The 17934-nt window shown below is 41.5% G+C and overlaps 1 long non-coding RNA gene across 1 annotated transcript in view; it reads right to left on the bottom strand.

Annotated features, from left to right (window-relative positions):
* Nucleotides 1-17934, bottom strand: part of LOC136862712 (uncharacterized) — a 283837-nt gene that overhangs the window by 178425 nt on the left and 87478 nt on the right. The window contains exon 2 of the long non-coding RNA XR_010859057.2: nt 13495-13600. This is a non-coding gene — a long non-coding RNA (uncharacterized lncRNA). The remainder of the gene's footprint in view (nt 1-13494; nt 13601-17934) is intronic.

Genomic DNA, 17934 nt, shown 5'->3' with positions numbered 1-17934 from the left:
TAGGAACTCAAAGAAGCATGACCATATTCTACTTTCATCCCGTTAAACTTCTTTGTCTGCGAAGCCATCAGCCCGGAGGCTGGGTGGGTCCTCAAATAGCATCACCAAATGTTATGCGGTAATAGGAAATCGCTAAAACCGACGGCGGCCTAAAATGAGGCATACTAGGCAAGGTGAGGGAGGAGTGAGGTCAACCTTCTCTGTACTTTCGCCGGGCTGAGTGGCTCAGATGGTTGAGGCGCTGGTCTTCTGACCCCAACCTGGCAGGTTCGATCCTGACTCAGTCCTGTGGTATTTGAAGGTGTTCAAATACGTAAGCCTCGTGTCGGTAGATTTACTGGCACGTAAAAGAATTCCTGCGGGTCAATATTTCGGCACCTCGACGTCTCCGAAAACCATCAAAATGTAGGTAGGTAGTGGGACGTAAAAATAATAACGTTATTATTATTCTCTGTACTTTTCAAACTGGCTAACCGCGTGTCTTTGGAAACGGAAGGGAAATCCCTATGGGGGTGTGCGAGACCTTGTTCTACTGTTAATTGTGACATTTGTTTAATAATATTGGTTTCAATTTAATAGACGTTTGTTTTTGTTTTTTTGCTTATGACCGACATTTTAAGACGGAACGTTCCTCACCATTCGTGTTATGAAATTTCTGACAGGCTGCCATCGAGTGCAGAAGATTTTCAACCAAGGGAGTGGCTATGCAGTTCGGGTCACGTAGCTGTCAGCTTGCATTCAGGAGATAGTGGGTTCGAACCACACTGTCGGCAGCCCTGATGATGGTTTTCCGTAGTTTCACATTTTAACACCAGACAAATGCTACATTTTTCTTTTTTTGCTATTTGCGTTACGTCGCACCGACACAGACAGGTCTTATGGCGACGATGGGATAGGAAAGGCCTAGGAATGGGAAGGAAGCGGCCGTGGCCTTCTATAAGGTACACCGAGCTCGATAGCTGCAGTCGCTTAAGAGCGGCCAGTATCCAGTATTCGGGAGATAGTAGGTTCGAACCCCACTGTCGGCAGCCCTGAAGATGGTTTTCCGTGGTTTCCCATTTTCACACCAGGCAAATGCTGGGGCTGTACCTTAATTAAGGCCACGGCCGCTTCCTTCCCACTCCTAGACCTTTCCTGTCCCATCGTCGCCGTAAGACCTATCTGTGTCGGTGCGACGTAAAGCAACTAGCAATAAGGTACAGCCCCAACATTTGCCTGGTGTGAAAATGGGAAACCACGGAAAACCATCTTCAGGGCTGCCGACAGTGGGGTTTGAACCCAATACCTCCTGGATGCAAGTTCACAGCTGCGCGCCCCTAACCGCACGGCCAACTCGCTCGGTACTCCTAGCCATTTCTTCTCCCATCGTCGATATAAGACCTATCTGTGTCGGTACGACGTAAAAAAAAGTCATTCTCTTTACTTCCAATATTCAGAGAAATAGGAAAAACTTAAAAATTTTTGGGTGTTATTCCATTTGCTGCAGTTGTTGAGTTACTAAATTCTTGCGGGTATGTAGTGCTGTATAGCTGTTATACCCGTCCTTGAGGGGTTCGTTTTTGTACATTTAACAACAGTCAGCGTAATTTTATTGCGTAAGGGTTGGGAGCTTCGGACAGAGTAGGCCGTTTCGAAATGTGATTCTTGAATATCTCCGTCATCACAGACTACGGTAAAAGATGTAGTACGACGCATAAAAGATAGGGCACTTTATTTTCTACAAATACTGTTATGTAATATTAATGGAAATATTGTCTCGCTCCATGGCATGCAGGTCTTTGGTCCAAGGGGTCACGGATTTTTGATTTCGGGTCAGGTTGGAGATTTTAACCTACACTGGGGCTCAGGACTGGACGTGTGTGTCGCGTTCAGCATTAAACAGACGCGCAGGTCGATCATGGGAGCGTCAGTTCGAAAGACCGGCATCAGGCCTATTCGGGAGTCTACACTCAAAAATATGGAGATATTTCTATTTTGAACCATTCTCATAATGTTCCTATGCCATTGTACATTAATAAAATAATATACAGCCTAGTACACAATCCGGCTATCTCTCAACTTAAGCATAGTTCCAAGAAATTCTGGGTTACGTCGCGCATTCCTATCTACGAAGTGTCACTGTAAAATTTGTCACAAATGGAACATAATAATTGCTTTTACACAGTTGAAGTCTAAAATCTGCAGTAAATTAAGAATTTTTTTTTTTGCTACGGGCTTTACGTCGCACCGACACAGATAGGTCTTATGGCGACGATGGGATAGGAAAGGCATAGGAGTTGGAAGGAAGCGGCCGTGGCCTTAATTAAGGTACAGCCCCAGCATTTGCCAGGTGTGAAAATGGGAAACCACGGAAAACCATCTACAGGGCTGCCGATAGTGGGATTCGAACCTACTATCTCCCGGATGCAAGCTCACAGCCGCGCGCCTCTACGCGCACGGCCAACTCGCCCGGTAATTTTTTATTTTTGGTGAATATTATGTATACCTACTTTACTACTTTACAAGTACTTTTGGTGCTACGCTCGCAGTAACGCACGTATGTCTTTTGTATGTCTTACACTTTCAACAATTTCGTGTGTGATGTCTGTGTTCACTGAAGTTCTTCGCTTTCGTTTTATTGCTTCAGGTGTCAATGACATCATTTCCTGAATTGTATCGCGATATGAAAGATTTAATAGGCGACAAAAGCTATGGCCAATATACATAAGAAGAATTCTGTGGACTAGTGATTTATTGATCCAGGGATCATGGTATTTTTCTTATCGTGAATGCTATTGACCTCCATTTTGCTGTTTCAACTGGCCGCTCTAGTCATATGGACAAAGATAATGAGAGTCCACAGACATAGCACTTCCATTTCTCGGTGCTAGCCCTGGACCTCAAGAAGTTAACAAAAGGCGGCAACAGCAGCGAATTACGACATAAAGGCGCCCTGTATACAAGCCTTAAGTATGTATTCATATTTCTCTAATAACGACGGTATTTCTTAATTTACCGCAGATTTTTCACTTCATTTAAGTAAAAGCAATTATTATGTTCCATTTGTGACAAATATTACAGTGACATTTCGTAGATAGGAATGCGCGATGTAACCGAAATTCTGTCAGGACGCTTTTCCGTTATGTCTTAACAAATTTTCACTTTATGTTTATGCAGTCCGAGATAAAAATTAAATAGAGTATCAGGCAAAAATTGTAAGTGTACAGACAAAACTTTTACGTACTTTATTTATACAAGTGTTATCTTCCAAGCTTTTGAATTGCAAGGTAGAATCAAATGGCATATAAAGGATGCTGTAAATTAACATAAACGTATAACATGCAAGTAGTGAGGAAAATAGAGTCTATTAACGGTTTTCCAACGGAACTCGTTGCATTTCTTTTTCGTCTCATGATTCTCGACGTATATTTTTGAGGCTGTTTTATAGGAGAAGTATTAAGTATTGTAGGCGCAAACGGACCTTATGAACGCCCTATATTTATTACAGCTGCTTTTCCAATTCACATAAGGTACAAATCAGAACGCAACTTCTAATAGAGGAGAGATTTCCACTGGGAGACAGACTTCTAATATAGGAGAGATTTCCGTTCGGTAGCACAGGTGAGCTGGAGAAAAAGAAATAAAGATTCTAATCGCATTGAGTCCGCGTTATAGTTTCTGCTCATGTTGCTTTAATACGAAGTACATGACGGAGAACATTACAAGTTGTAGACATTATTTGCGATCAATATATTCGCTTCTTTAAAGGATCAAAAATTTAACTTTATTCACAACGATTTGAAAGGTCACTGGAGACACCTCGCAAGGAATTATGGAAACACATTTTGCTTAATAACTGCCAAGTTCTCAAAGAAAGCTGTTAAGTGCACCACCATAACCGAGAGGGAAATCCGAAGAGATTATACAATGGGCCATTGTTAGTTTAGGATTACCGTTTCTAATTAAAAAGAAAGAAACGAAGTTTCACGTCAACCGGCACTTTCGCTCTACAATCCGCGACAACGTAAAGATGACTGTACCTAACAGGGATTTACTTTACTTAAGTTGAACATTTTTGGAGGACCAACGACCTCCCTGCCTTAATGTCATCAATTATGATTTTACTTTGCTGTGCAATTTGCTTTCGTTTCGTCGTCCTTTGACATGTTACCCGCAAGGTCTCAGACAGGATTTCATTTCCCAGCGTGGAAAAAATATGGGAGCCGAAAAATTGCTGAATGGCCCTTATGTTTCCAGAAACCTCTTCATTCCCATCATGGAATCACTTTACCTCGTGTAGGACCTGTTTCGCGAATGTCTTTATAATGCTAACTGATTACCATAACAGAATCATGTAACACATGGAATACAGAGTGAGTCGCATAAAAAAATTGCACATCAAATATTTCTAAAATGGACGGTGCTATAAATGTGTTGTTTTCACAGAAATGAAGTGTAACCCAGGGTGCATAATTGTAGCCCATATATATAATTTTATAATGATTAGAATGTGTGTTATTTTAGAACAAGAACAATACCTATTTACTAAACAAGTTAAAACTAGAGTAAATTAGAACTAACTAAAGAAAGTGAATAAACAAATTCTTTGCATTCTGAAGAAGAATTGGCCTTCAAAGGTTGTGTTCAAAATGACGACCACCAGCTTCAATACAAGCTTCCAGTCTGCCATCTAAATATTGATGCAAACGTTCTGGCATTTCATCAGAAATGTCAACGCAGGCAGCAGTAATACGTCGTTTCGCATCATCTGGTGTAGTCGGTACGTCCTTGTAAACAGTGACTTTTAGCTTTCCCCAGAGAAAAATATCTAATAGGGACAAATCTGGTGAACGGGGCGGCCAAGGTACAGTTCCCCTGTAGCAACAGCTAGAACATTAATTTCATCTTCTCCTCCAGCCATTCGTTTGTTTCTGTTACGTTTCCTAAGTGTTACACTTCCAGTTCCACATAATACGTTGAAGAGGTTCGCAAATAACAGTCCAGATGAGTGACGTTTGTTGGGATATCGTTCCGCGTACAGAGCACAAGAAAGTACAGCATTCTTCCTACATACTTCATGCATTTTTTCTGCATTGGTACATGCCATCTTCCACCATGTCCTACTTCTTGAACTTCCTGCATTGGTAAATGCCATCTTCCACCACGTCCTACTTCTTGAACTATCACAAATTTACTGACAAGGAAGTCGTGATCGCGATGCAATCAGCATACTGTACAGGAAGAGCATCATAGTCTCGTAAGTAAGCAGTTGAATGGAGCAGACTATTGTTTGAATCTACAATTTTCAAACTACGATAGCTCGTAAACAACTTGTACTATAATCCTGAAGAAAACACTATTGACATTCTAATATACAGTACTCTAGTTTTATTTTGTTAATGCCAATAGGCATTGTTCCACTTGAAAATGGAACATTCGGAAATAATGCACATTCTAGTAATCATTAAAATCTGTGTATGGGCTACAATTATGAGCCATTGGTTACACTTCATTTCTGTGAAAACGGCACATAACTAGCATACTCCATTTGAGAAATATTTGGGGTACAAGTTTTAGGTGAGTCGCCCTGTAAATTGATGAAAGGGCGCTGCCACTGCACGAGAAGACACCACAATCTACTATGCGTACACTGACGGTGATCAAACATTTCTTCAAATTTCTTCTGACATTTATACATTACACGGTCTTTGGGAATGATTAATATTTCGAATGACCCATACATCTTGAGTTTGAAACGCTGAAATGGCGAATGATATATCGAAGTAAGTTAAAAGTTCAAGTTTCTAACCATCCTTTCCTTCTCTTTTCCAGGGTCCAAGTGGCATGTTGAAATTCTGGCAGCTGCAAAATCAGGACACTAAAGTTTGGCAGATACAGGTTTGAACTTCTTTAATTTGCGTGTTAAATTAAATTGATTTTGTTTAGTGAAATAATTATTGTCCGCCTCTGTGGTGTAGTGGTTAGTGTGATTAGCTGCCACCCCTGGAAGCCCGGGTTCGATTCCAGGCTCTGCCACGAAATTTCAAAAGTGGTACAATGGCTGGAACGGGGTCAACTCAGCATCCGGAGGGCAACTGAGTAGAGGTGGGTTCGATTCCCACCTCAGCCATACTAGAAGTGGTTTTCAGTGGTTTCCCACTTCTACTTCAGGCAAATGCCGGGATGGTAGGGCCTACCTAACTTAAGGTCACGGCCGCTTCCTTCCCTTTTCCTTGTCTATCCTTTCCAAACTTTCCATCCCCCCCGCAAGGCACCTCTTCAGTATAGTAGGTGAGGCCGCCTGGGCGAGGTACTGGTCATCTTCCCCAGTTGTATCCCCCGACCCAGAATCTGAAGCTCCAGGACACTGCCCTTGATGCGGTAGAGGTGGGATCCCTCACTGAGTCCGAGGGAAAAACCGACCCTGGAGGGTAAAAATGAAATGAAATGGCGTATGGCTTTTAGTGCCGGGAGACCACAGGACGGGTTCGGCTCGCCAGGTGCAAGTCTTTTGATCTGACACACGTAGGCGACCTGCGCGTCATTATGAGGATGAAATGATGAAGCCAACACATACACCTGGCCACGTGCCAGGGAAATTAATCAATGATGGTTAAAATTCCAGACCCTGCCGGGAATGGAACCCGGGACTCCTGTGACCAAAGGCCAGCACGCTAACCATTTAGCCATGGAGCCGGACATCCTGGAGTGTGAACAGATAAAGAAGAAGAAGAAATAACTATTACAGTGCACGTCAAAATCAATCGAAGAAATCTGGTGCTTTCCTTCAAATAAATGTTATTCTGGGTCACATCTGCCATATAATACAATCATGCAGCTAGTGTTGTATTGATTAAGAAAAATGATAAAATTCCAAATAAAATTAAACTTGGTCATTACTAAAGCTGTAGCGATAGTAGTTCCTAGGAATCATAACTGAGAAACAACGCCATTACAAATTTTATCTGACATTAACCCAGAGAATACAGACCACAAGGAATAACAAGTGAAAACTGGGGAAACTGGAGGTAAAAGCGAAACGTTACGGGGTCTACTGCAACCAATTCACTCAGGGGAGAAACACTTTACAGAGAAACCGGTGAACGACATGCCAATGAGATGGATCGCCATCTTACAAGAAAATCTAGAAAATCTAGACAATTGAATCGATGTGCACCTGAGGAAATAACTAGTACCGCAGCACATGGGGTACATCATGTCTGTCTCAGTCTACTATATGAAAAAGAAAGGGCTATAAACCTTTGTCCAGAAAATAGCACAGAAAACAGCACCGTTTGCCGAGTCACGCTCGTATTAGAATGTTGCATATGGAGTTTTGTGCCGCATAAAAGAATATTGTGACGGTTCATATCTCCCACTTAAATTAAAATTTTCTTTGTCATCAAACAAAAAGAGCGAAGTGAAATTGTCATTCGTCTCCTTCAGCACGCACATATTCCTTTCTTGAATAAACGAACGATAGATTAGCAACGAATCATAAAGCTTGTTTCTATGGAACCCACCTCTTTTAACAGGCTCTTATTACGCTTAAACAATGATCCAGCATGCTATTAGTTGTTGATTGCCCTTATGGAAATTTTCAAACATGGCTATCGTAAGGAAACGAATAAAAGGTGAATTTGGAATAGGCGTGGGCCTTTCAGTAAGCTGCAGACAATTAAATTTAAACTGAAGTGAACATTTGAGTTGGCCCTGTAGGCAAGGGTGTCCGTTATGAGGTTACGAATAGTAGAGACGGGCTCAGACGGTTGAGGCGCTGGCCTTCTGATCCCAACGTGGCAGGTTCGATCCTGGCTCAGTCCGGTGGTATTTGAAGGTGCTCAAATGCGTCAGCCTCGTGTCGGTAGATTTACTGGCACGTAAAAGAACTCCCGTTGGACTAAATTCCGGTACCTCGGCGTCTCCGAAAACCGAAAAGTAGTTAGTTGGACGTAAAGCAAACATTATTATTATTATTATTATTATTATTATTATTATTATTATTATTACTACGAATAGTGGTAGTGTTTACCATCGGTCTTACAAGAGCCTTCATTACTTGCAGTGGCATATTTATTTATTTATTTATTTATTTTGCAAGTGGCTTAACATCGCACTAACACGCTGAAGGTTTTCGGCGATGCAAGGATAAGAATTGGCTACGACTGGGAAGGTAGCAGCCGTGGCCTTAATTAAGGAACAGCTCTATTTGCCTGGTGTGAAAGCACGAAATAACATAAAACCATCTTCAGTGCTGCCGATGGAGGGATTCAAATAATAATAATAATAATAATAATAATAATAATAATAATAATAATAATAATAATAATAATAATAATAATAATATATTTGCTTTACGTCCCACTAACTACTCTTTTACGGTTTTCGGAGACGCCGAGGTGCCGGAATTTAGTCCCGCAGGAGTTCTTTTACATGCCAGTAAATCTACCGACAAGAGGCTGACGTATTTGAGCACCTTCAAATACCACCGGATTGAGCCAGGATCGAACCAGCCAAGTTGGGGTCAGAAGGCCAGCGCCTCAACCGTCTGAGCCACTCAGCCCGGCACGGAGGGATTCGAACCCACAATCTCCCGAATGCACGCTCACAGCTAAGCGCCCCTAACCACACGCCCAACTCGCTCGGAATTTATTACATTATTATTATTATTATTATTATTATTATTATTATTATTATTATTATTATTATTATTATTATTATTATTATTATTTTTAATTTGTTTTTAATTTCGTGTGGCTATTTCTAGCCGAGTGAAGCCCTTGTAAGGCAGACCCTCCGACGAGGGTGGGCGGCATGTGTCATGTGTAGGTAACTGCGTGTTATTGTGGTGGAGGATAGTGTTGTGTGTGGTGTGTGAGTTGCAGGGATGTTGGGAACAGCACAAACACCCAGCCCCCGGGCCATTGGAATTAACCAATGAAGTTTAAAATCCCCGACCCGGCCGGGAATCGAACCCGGGACCCTCTGAACCGAAGGCCAGTACGCTGACCATTCAGCCAACGAGTATTATTATTATTATTATTATTATTATTATTATTATTATTATTATTACAAACGAATGGACCACTTACGATCACGCTATAACTACATTTCGTTCTCTTCGGTGGAGTTTTCTCTGTGTCCAATAATCCTACTACGAACCTACTACGCTGTCGTAGCAGGGGTTGAGGTGATAGAATACTCCCACGTGGCACATCCCAGATGGCGGATAAGAGAATCGTAACAGGCTTGCCAGCGGACTTGGAGCTCTCGCGGACCAAACACACATTCAACAGATAGCGTCAGATTCCCATGTTAGGGGCGGCTGTCGTAGGCGTCTGTGCTCCAGGTTAGGGACGGCCTATTTTAATCCTGGCAGTAGGTATACAATGCCCGGTCAACCGCCTCAAAGGCGGAAGAGGAATCTTAACTCCAAAGGGCAATGACAGCGGAAGAACCTAGTGGAGTAACCACGAAAAAATAATAATTTCGGACTAACAATCCGATCATACTATGGAAGCTAATTCCTTCCCTCACAAATCATTTTATTATTATTATTATTATTATTATTATTATTATTATTATTATTATTATTATTATCATCTCATACTGGGGTGCTGAGCGTGCAGGCTACGCTGCAACACTGTGAACGGTGTACGTTACGTTGCAGGCAGACCACTCTTGAAGTTAAACCTTGTTGGTATTTTTTAAATTATGTTTAATTTACAGTTTGCTTTACGTAGCACCGACGCAGATAGGTTCTGTGGCGACGATGGAATAGGACAGGAAGCGACGGCGGACGCAATTAATTTACAGTCCCAGCATTTGCTTGGTGTGAAAATGGGAAACCACGGAAACCATCTTCAGGGTTGCTGACCGTCGGATTCCAGCCCACTATCTCTCGAGTGCAAGTTGATAGCTACGTGAGGTGGCTGACTATCGTCGCCTTGGTCTCGCTCTACTCTTACACTCCATCGCCGAGTCTATTATTCTCCGTTCGCCCCACATGACCCCACCACTGAGGGCGATTTTTACGTACAGCTTCATTCATCTAGTTCATTCATAACTTAATGTTTATCTTCTTATTTCGAGGACTTTCCTGCCATTATTACGACCTGTGTGGACCCGCTATAATTGAGGAGTGTCTGTTCAAAAGGTGCTATTTCCACTTCCAAAGAAATAAAGCAGCATTTCGAGCACATGCATTACATTAGTTGAATATTATCGAATGCCATGGGCAATCCAGACAGGGAATATACAATTCCTTAAAATTTATGTAGTGGTTAGTGTGATTAGCTGCCACTCCCGGAGGCCCGGGTTCAATTCCCGGCTCTGTCACGAAATTTGAAAAGTGGTACGAGGCCTGGAACGGGGTCCACTCAGCCTCGGGAGGTCAAGTGAGTAGATGTGGGTTCGATTTCCACCTCAACCATCCTGGAAGTGGTTTTCCGTGGTTTCCCACTTCTCCTCCAGGCAAATGCCGGGATGGTACATAACTTAAGGCCACGGCCACTTCCTTCCCTCTTCCTTGTCTATCCAATCCAATCTTCCCATTCTCCACAAGGCCCCTGTTCAGCATAGCAGGTGAGGCCGCCTGGGCGAGGTACTGGTCATTATCCCCAGTTATATCCCCCGACCCAATGTCTCACGCTTCAGGATACTGCCCTTGAAGCGGTAGAGGTGTGATCCCTCACTGAGTCCGAGGGAAAAATTAACCCTGGAGGGTAAACAGATTAAGAAAGAAAGAAAAGTTGTACCAAACCCGGTCACGGGTACGTTCCATGTGCCTTTTATTTTACGTTTCTTGCATTTTTCCCACAGTTTCCTTAAGGTGGAAATAGCATCTTTTGAAGGGACGCTCCTAGCGAGAACGCTACTTTCATGTTCGTTACTTACTAGTCATGAATAAGATATCCTGAGCACACTCACCTTTCACTCCCGTACAGTTAAGTCGGTCTGAAAACAGACCGATGTAAATATAGTTGATCTCAACTGCGAGCTTACGACATTAACTTTGCTGCACCTTGATGCAATTTAGCTTTAGTATACTACCATCATGGGAGATTACATATCCTAAATACCAAACCAAGCCAAACCAAACCCCATGGCACTACAGCTCTTGAAGGGCCTTGCCTGCCAAGCGACCGCTGCTCAGCCCGAAGGCCTGCAGATTACGAGGTGTCGTGTGGTCAGCACGACGAATCCTCTCGGCCGTTATTCTTGGCTTCCTATACCGGGATCCTAAATACACCTGTCACAATTTCGTATTTCCTACCTGGCATTCAGTCCTCTTAGGTTCCTTCCCGACTGGCATTACTTTAGTCTGATATGCTAATTTCCATGCCACAGTCGCTGCACCTCGCTTCAGCTCCAAGATAACTTACTTCAGTGCAGTCTTTCAGGATAGTATGTCATTAGGAGTAAGTCGTCGGCATAGGCCAAACTGCTCACTACATTTCCGGACAACTCAATCTCTACCTCCCATTTTATGTAATCTTATAAAATGACTAGCAGTTGCCTGCGGCTACGATCGCGTGCATTTCGTAATATGATGAAAGTATTCGTTCCTCGGTGCTGTACTGACATCTCAAAATCCCTAAAGTATAAAAACTGAGTTTCATTTGTCCCAGAAACTCTTTGTAAACCACGTTTGTGGTATTGCTTTTTGGAACTAAGCTGACCATGCAACATAAAACTGTACATGTGAACAACAGTCTTCTCTCAAGTCAAAAATACATGTTTATTTTTACTTAAGTGGATTTTCCATAAACGAAAATTGGATGTTTCTTTACTTTTAAAGGAGATTCCAAATACCAATGTTCACGTCTGTACCGTTTTTGAGATATAAGTATCCTCATACAAAATAATTCAACTCTTTTATCACTTCTCGCCCCCTTTAAGCGCCTATTCCAAAAAAAAAGCATGTTTCTGGTGTGAAAGTGAGAAACCACGGAAAACCATTTTCAGGGCTGCGGCTGTTTACTTTTAAAGGAGATTCAAAATACCAACGTTCACGTGTATGACATCTTCAGTTTATGAGACCTATCTGTGTCGGTGCGACGTAAAGCCCCTAGCAAAAAAAAAAAAACTCCTTCTTTGCCTTCTTTTTCACCCCCTCCCCCCACCACACCTTACGTCGATGTTCCGAAAACAAAACAATACGTGTTCCTTTATTTTTAAAGGAGATTCCAAATGCCAATTTTAGCGTCTGGAACATCTTTAGTTTTTTAAGATATAAGTATCCTCATACAAATAATTCAACTAATTTTTCAATTCATTCATCCCCCACCCCTTAAATTGATTTTTCCGGAAACAAAAGAATTCGTGTTTCCTTACTGTGAAAGAGGATTACAAATACCAATTTGTAGGTCTGTAACCTTCAGGTTTGGGATATATCTCAAAATTATAATTCAGTTTTTTTCACTTCCTTTCACCCTCACCCCTTAAGTGAATTTTCCCCTCAAAAAATACGGTTTCTTTATTTATAAAGGACCGGGCGAGTTGGCCGTGCGTGTAGAGGCGCGCGGCTGTGAGCTTGCATCCGGGAGATAGTAGGTTCGAATCCCACTATCGGCAGCCCTGAAATGGTTTTCCGTGGTTTCCCATTTTCACACCAGGCAAATGCTGGGGCTGTACCTTAATTAAGGCCACGGCCGCTTCCTTCCAACTCCTAGGCCTTTCCAATCCCATCGTCGCCATAAGACCTATCTGTGTCGGTGCGACGTAAAGCCCCTAGCAAAAAAAAAATATTTATAAAGGAACTTCCAAATACCAATTATCAGGACGGTAACATCTTCAGTTTTTGAGATACATGTTTCCTCATTAAAATAATTCAACTACATTTTCACCCCTTCCCCCCAATTTGATTTCTCCCCAAAATGCGTGTTTCTTTACTTAACATGAGATTACAAATAACAATTTTCACGTCTGTAACATGTTACGTTTCTGAGATATACTGCAGATATAATATTTCTAAAAATTCACTCCCTTTGTCACTTCTGTTCACCCCATTAATTGGATCGTCCAAAAACAAAAAATACGTGTTTCTTTATGTTTAAAGGAGATTCCAAATAACAATTTTCATGTCCGTAACATCTTAGTTTTCTGAGATATAAGTATCCTCATAACAGGTATTCAACCCCTTTTTCACCTTGTTCCATCCCCCACCCACCCCACTAATGGGATTTTCTGAAAACAAGAAAGTATGTGTTTATTTTTAAAGGAGATTTCAAATACCTATTTTTACGTCTGTGAACTTTTAATCTTTTGAGATATAGATATATTCAATTTAAACAATTCCCCCCCCCCCCTTTCACCCTCTTACTGACGGAATATCCGAAAATCCTCCCTTAATGAGCACCTACACCCTAATACAATTGTATCCCCAAAAGTTCATTTCATTTCTTTATGTTCAGTAGTTTTGGCTTGGCGATGATGAGTCAGTCAGTCAGTCAGTCAGTCAGTCAGGACATGTTATTTATATAATTATATAGATAAGTGAGGAATTTATCTTACCTTACTGAGGTCGCAGAAAGAGACGCAACAAAAATATTCGGAGCGAACACGATTCGAAGCCCCACGTGCCTGGAGATCTCTACTGTATCGTCCATCACGTCGTAATCTGGAAGTTATAAATGATTTTACAGTTCCACGGACCACTGGCATTCTTATAAATACATTGATTAGACAATATAAGGTGAAGTAATTTGGATGATGTGTAATACAAGATTTCCTCAAAATGAATTATGTACCCAGTATACAACTATATTCCATCGTAAAACACACACTTCGTATATTGAAAATAACACCTGCTGACTCTGTATTATAAGAAACAAAATCAAACCCGTGGCCGGGGGTTTCTATGAGGTAAAGCTAACAATAAAATCAAACCGTGACGGAACAGCCCAATAACAAATTGTACCTGCCAACAGGACTGCTGAGAAGCGTGATGGCCTGCAGTTATTGGAGTACCATGTGGTCAGGTGACGACATCCTCAGCCCTATGGCTTAGCTTCGTGACCGGGTCCGTTGTCTCCCCTATCGATAGCCCCTCGGTTGGTCTCACGAAGCTCAGTGAACCCTGTATGTGTATTAAAAGTAACAGCTGCTGAATTTGCTTTACAAAAACAAACCCATCGATGCGCTTTCTAAGAGGCCACGCTAACAACAACATCATCATCTAGATAACTAATTTCCGTAGAGACGTATTATCTTTGGACTTACCGGGAATCGAACCCGGTGCTTCCTTGTAAGAGCAAACTCCTACACCACAGGGTTGGTCTGAATTTGCAATATATTACTCAGTATGCCGGTATAGAACTTCGTGATCTTGAGATACGCCCCCGAAGATTCTCGGTACGATTCTACGTTCTCGCCGCAGAAATGAAATCTGGCGTGAGGGCTGGAGCGAGGTGTACTCAGTCCCGTGAGAGAATGTGAGTAGAAGTGGGTTAAAGTCCCAATCCTATGCTATTCAAGAAGTGATTTTCCGTGATGTCTCAGTTTTGAACGCCAGGATGTTACCTAACTTAAGGTCACAGACGCCTCCTTCAGTTTCCTAGGTTCTATCTTCCTGACTCCCATCCCTCGAAGGCACCATTGAATCAAGTGGATAGCATGTTAGCCGAGTGGCATTGTTACTGGCGTCTCGCTAAGGCGACTGTTGTTCAATAATAATAATAATAATAATAATAATAATAATAATAATTTCGTGTGGCTATTTCTAGCTGAGTGCAGCCCTTGTAAGGCAGACCCTCCGATGAGGGTGGGCGGCATCTGCCATGTGTAGGGAACTGCGTGTTATTGTGGTGGAGGATAGTGTTAAGTGTGGTGTGTGAGTTGCAGGGATATTGGGGACAGAACAAACACCCAGCCCCCGGGCCAATGGAATTAACCAATGAAGGTTAAAATCCCCGACCCGGCCGGAAATCGAACCCGGAACCCTCTGAGCGAAGACCAGTACGCTGACCATTCAGCCAACGAGTCGGACGTAATATTATTATTATTATTATTATTATTATTATTATTATTATTATTATTATTATTATTATTATTTCGGTTCAGGAAATCTGTTAGGAATTTGCGGGTGGGGCCGATGACCTTCGACGTTAGGCCCCTTTAAACAACAAGCATCATCATCACCATCAATATGCGCGTGTTCTAAGGATGTTTCGATGATACCGACCACTATCTGATATGTAGAGAACTATGTACATTAACTCTAGGCCAGGTGAGATAAAGGTATTGGGGCCGATGACCTAGGCTCCTTTAAAAAAAAGCATCATCAGAAAGTGAAATCTGTCTGCACACGATTAAGGGCGGAAAATCTACAGGACGAGGAAATGAGAAGTACCTACAAGGATATGATTAGTGAAAAGTTCCGAACAATAGAAAATACGCAGGTTCAGGATATGGGAGGAGAATGGGTGGCATCACGATGCTTTAGTAGCAACAGCAAGGAAATGCCTAGAAGGTGTGAAGATGGGAAAAGGCGAACAGCTTGGTGGAATGATGAAGCGAGGGTAGATTGTAAACGTAAATAGGAAGCGTATCAGAAATGGCTCCAAACAAGGACTGATGCAATCAGGGAATTGTACGTAGATAAAAGACACAATGCGAAACAAATAACTGAATCCAAGAAGTATTCATGGGAAAGTTTCGGTAATGCTTGTCACTAAACATATCCTTGTAGGTACTTCTCATTTCCTCGTCCTGTAGATTTTCTGCCCTTATACGTATGCAGACAGATTTCACTTTCTGATGATGCTTCTTTTTAAAGGAGCCTAGGTCATCGGCCTCAATACCTTTCTCTCACCTGGCTTAGAGTAATGTACATAGTTCTCTACATGAGTAAATGTAAATGTTTTGGGTAAATCAGGTGAACTCGTAGTAGATCCCAGGGAATCACTGAACAGGGGGAACGAGTGGTTTGAAATACTTCTAAATGTAAAAGGAAATATTTCTGTTGACCTCACGAACAACCGAGCTCATGGGGAGGAGAACAATGATGTTAGTGAAATTACGCTTGCAGTAATGGAGAGAATGGTTAATAAACTATACTGTAATAAAGCAGCAATAATAGATGAAATTAGACTTGAAATGGTGAAATACAGTAGAAAGGCAGGGATCAAATGGCGTTTAAAAAACGTTTCACGCCTCACATTGTAAGCTGGAGTGGAGACAAATCAGGACTTCAATAAGATAATTCCAAATTTCAAATTTCTAGGTGTTTGGACAGAAATAAACATAAATATTTCAAAATAATGGGCGTGGCTTGATAGAATCTCATTATGTTATTTTAAGAAAGAAATACATCATTCTTTGTTTTATAGTCTGTACTTGTTATTCCTCGTTTAATAGTGTTTTTTACAGGTATGTTATAGTGTAATTTTCATATTGAACTTGTGAGTTCGACAGGTTGAAAAGTTTTTAAGTCACATTTAACTGAGTCGACACAAGAAAGTATGGCTTCCTTCTTAACAAGTGAGTTGAATGAACTATCCGCCAAGTGTGAAACAAACGCACTTAAGCAATACGGCAGAGGATATGGTCGCGGTAACCGCGCGACACTCCAATAACTACAGGCCAAGTAAATGGGCAGCAGTCGTGTTAGCAGATCAAGGTCTTAGTGCGCTTTTAAGTGCTATTTTGTAGTGACAGCTGCGGATGGTATAAAATTAAGCGAATCATCTGTTTTAATAGTTGGCAGTAGAACTGCTATACAGTGCCAAGAAGACATGCGAATGCTGCACCATTTGCGGTTGTCACCATTAATATACCTCAATTATGCTAATTGTACTTGTATACGTACCAAAGGAGGTAAACGAAGTTGGGATGAAATTGGGGCTGCTAATTGGAGAGTGGAGAGGAGTGCGGAGTGAGTGTAATTAGCAGCGCTGACAAAATCGAAAATAGCAAATATTCATCAGTAGGTTTCGGTAGTTTATGACCTAAAGGAGCACAAACTATGCAAGCAAATATGCCCTAAACGCTATCTAAATATGACCTAGAAGAGGTAAATTTTGACTTAGCATTTTTGGGATCAGTAGCAAGTATTAGAGTATTACTAACATTAAACGTGTCAAAAATTGATACGGAATAATACAGCACACACATTTAATCATGCAAACTGACAGAGCTACTATAGGTACGTTAAAACGTTAATGATTCATTCATTCAGTAACACAGCCCTGATGCGTAGTTCTCACGCTTTTCCTGAAAAAGAACCAAAAAGCGAAGTATCAGCATGCTTTTTGGTATCTGTCGGCGTACGTTCGTACAGCATCTCTTTTTCCGGAACCATCTCTTCTAAACCTGCTACCTATCTGTTCCGGGAAAAGAACGAAATATATATCTACTACCGTATTCTGAAATCCTGAGTTTGAATCTCGTCGCAGATAAAATGTACCTTGTTAAATACGATGCCTCAGTTTTTTTCATGCTCAAAATATTTTTAAAAAATATGACCTTATATCACTAAAATTACCAAAATATGAACATAGCAATAAAATGGCCGAAATGTGCATTTATATGAAACATATAATTGCCCTAAAGCGGGTCAGGGTTCCATTATCCACAGTTATTTTTTCAGATTTCGGGTATAATGAGTTCAGGAAATATAAATGACTTCTCCTTAACATCCGAACCTTACTGATCAGTAACGCCTCATGTAACTAATGTAAAACCTCAATGCGTTACGCTTACAGTACAGCTGCGGGTGGGATAACCACCTCTTTTAATATAATACTATCAGTTGGTAGTAGCGGCATTATCGACAGTTTCATGGATAGTTGTTGACAGATTACAGAAATGCTTTTATGGTCTCCTGTTAGCAGTTTGCAATACTGTTCCGGACCAAAAGTACGAAAGTATACGAGGTGGTAAAGACTTTGTGCACATCAGTTTCTTAAAATCGAAGCAGCTGGGCCGGGTGGCTCAGACGGTTAAGACGCTGGC

The sequence above is a fragment of the Anabrus simplex genome, chromosome 2 (assembly GCF_040414725.1).
Source record: "Anabrus simplex isolate iqAnaSimp1 chromosome 2, ASM4041472v1, whole genome shotgun sequence".
NCBI lineage: Eukaryota > Metazoa > Arthropoda > Insecta > Orthoptera > Tettigoniidae > Anabrus > Anabrus simplex.
Note: the sequence above shows the minus strand (reverse complement) of the source record. Positions and strands in the feature narration are given on the sequence as shown.